The sequence below is a fragment of the Blastomyces gilchristii genome, assembly GCF_000003855.2.
Source record: "Blastomyces gilchristii SLH14081 genomic scaffold supercont1.54, whole genome shotgun sequence".
NCBI lineage: Eukaryota > Fungi > Ascomycota > Eurotiomycetes > Onygenales > Ajellomycetaceae > Blastomyces > Blastomyces gilchristii.
Window position 1 is genome coordinate 114,298 of NW_003101629.1, and position 3,421 is coordinate 117,718.

Consider the following 3,421-nt stretch of genomic DNA (forward strand, 5'->3'; position numbering starts at 1 on the left):
AAGAGAAAATAACAATGAACACAATTCTTGTATCTACTGTGATCAATAACATGTATAATATAAAAGCTATAATAGACAGTGATCTATGTTATTATACAATAATTGAATCTTCAGTCATAAGATATTACAATCTTCAGTATATTTTCTTATTAAAACTCTGACTTCTTACAGAATTTAATGGCCTAAAAGACATTTATATCTGTTATATAATGAAGTTGAACATAGATGTTGAAGAACATCAACATGAAGATGTCTATATATATGAAGTTAATAATCTCAATTATTATCTTATATTAGAACTCATCTAGCTATCTGAATAAGACATCTTGTTAAATGCTTGAAACAGAAGCTTAATATTTCCTAATAATAATAGGGTTTATAAAGATGATATTTATAAGACTATGAATCTGACACAGATCTCTGTCAATGTCTATGAAATACTCTGAAAAAGAAGTCACTGAAAAGATCACTGATAGCAGAACTATATAGCAATCTATTTCATCAGCCTAGCTAATATTAAGAAAGCTCTAGAGAAGTTATCTCATACTACAATAACAGATTCTTATATAAAACTCTCTTGATAATATTATAAATATCTAGATATCTTTCAATAAGATAATATTATAAATATATCTCTCTTACAAAGCTTAGAAGTGAATCACAGTATCAAGTTAGAAAAGAAGAATGATAAGAATTCTGAGTCATTATAAGATCTTCTTTATAATATATCTTAAGATGAACTTCTTCTTCTTTGAAAGACACTCAATAATCTGTTAAATAAGAAATTTATATATATTAGTAACTCTTCTGCTGCAGCTTCTATTCTCTTTACAAAGAAATCAGACAAAGAACTTCAATTCTGTGTAAACTATCAAGAATTGAACAGATTAATTAAGAAGAACTACTATTTTTTATCTCTTATCAATGAAACTCTAGCTCACATTGAACAAGGTCAATAATTTATAAAACTAGATATCATTAGTGTGTTTTATAAAACTCATATCACTGAAGAAGATGAATGACTTACAGTATTCTGAACATGTTATAGTCTCTTTGAATGAATGATTACATTCTTTGAACTGATCAATACTCTCAGTACATTTCAGAAGTATATTAACTGAGCACTTCAGAATTTTCTTAATGAATTTGTATCTGCATATCTCAATAACATTCTTATCTTCATCAATGAGTTCAGAAAAGAATACCAAGAATACATGTGAAGAGTATTATAATACTTATAAGAAGCAGAACTATCAATAGATATTAATAAGTATGATTTTAAAGTCAAGAGTATTAAATATCTAGGTTTTATCATAGAAGCTGATAAAGAAATTTAAATGAATTCTGAGAAAGTCTTCATTATTCTTGAATGAGAAGCTTCATATACTGTGAAAGATGTATGAAGCTTCATTGAATTTACTAACTTCTATCAGTGATTTATATAAAACTTCTCAGATATTGTTAGATCACTTACAGAACTTATCAAGAAGAACTCAGTATTTCAGTGATTAGCAGACACTGAAGCTGTATTCATACAGATGAAGAAGATATTCATTAACATCTCTCTACTAATAATATTTAACTCTGATTATGAAACAGTTGTTAAAGCTGACTTCTCTGACTATATTATAGAGAGAGCTATATTATAATATAATAATAAAGATGTCTTACAATCATGTATCTTTATATCTAAGAAACTGAGTTCTATCTATAATAAGAAACTTCTTATAATTGTACACTGTCTAGAAGAATGAGACTCTGAACTCTGAAATATCTTTAAATTTAAAATAATCACTGATTATAAAAATCTCAAGTATTTCACAATCATCTATAAGCTTACTGAATAACAGATGTAGTGATCTGAGCTATTAAGCTGTTTTCATTTCACTATACACTATCACTCTGACAGTCAGAACTTGATGATAAATACTCTCTTATAATAAGAGCAGAATATACTATCTGATGTAACAGACACATATTAAACAAACTGAGAACACTGACTCTTAAATCTGAAGATATTAGTTAATTATAATAAGATTACTTATAACACTATACACACTTTACTGATCAGAATATCTTCTGAATCTACACTGAATGAATTATAATATATAACAGCTCAAGCTGATGAACTTGTTCAAACACTCACTGAAGCAGTATATTAAGAAGCATTCTGATTTCTCTCAGAACTATGTATAAGAATTATCATCTCAGAATACTTAATTAATGATAATAACACTCTGTGATTTCATGAATAATACTGAGTCTCTCACTCTGAACCCTTGCATATCTGAATAATATAAGAGATATATGATTCTCATATAATCAGTTATTCAAATTGTAAATAACTGTATCAAATAATCTCTCAAGAGTTTTACTGATCTGAGATATTAAATAGTATCAGACATTTTGTCTAATACTGCCACTGTTATTCCCTCATCATCTTATAAAAGAATTATAAAAAAGACCTGCTGAAATCACTTAATATCTCTGATAGAATTTAATAAGATGTGATAATTGACTTCACTATTAATCTCTCTGAGAGTAAGAGTTGTAGAAATGTCCTGGTCATTATAAATCAATTGAGCAAAGATATAATATTAAAATCTTGTGATAAGATAAATGCTGAATAAGTTATTAAAGCTTTTCTACAGAGCTTATTCTATCAGATGCATGAATTGCTGAGATCTATAGTATCAGATCAGAGCTGTTAATTCATAAGCACTCTCTGAACAAGAATCTGTCAAGTTCTCAAGATTATACACTGTTTATCAACTGTCTATCACTCTGAGATGAAATGATATGTCAGAATAGATAATTCAGACTGTAAAGAATTATCTTCATAAGTTCTGTAATTACTTATAAGATGATTGACATGATCTTCTTCTACACACTGAAGTCACTATCAATGACTGAGATGTCATTTCAACAGATATAAGCTCATTCTTCCTTACATATGAATATTATATAAAGGTATTGAATCTTCTAGAGATTACATATTTCACACTGAATCTCTGCAGTTTAATTCAGATTACTGATAATATAATAATGAAGCTCTGAGATATCTGTAATTAAGTACAAGTCTTTATAATGAGTACTAAACAGAATTAAGAAGATTGAACTAATATTCACTGGGATTTTACTGAGTAATATGAGATAGAAGATCTGATGTGATTGAATTATAAGAATATATGAATCACACACTCATCTCATACACTGAATTACTCTTATATTAAATATAAAGTGATAGAAGTTCTAGATAGTTATAATTACTGTCTTGACATATTATCAGAGATTTACAATGTCTTTCATATAAGCTTGCTCTGCTATACTATCACTGACTCATTCTCTTCTTAACTGACTTTCAATTGACAGTCATCAGAAATTATAGAAGAAGACAATGAACTTGAGTAAGAGATTAAAG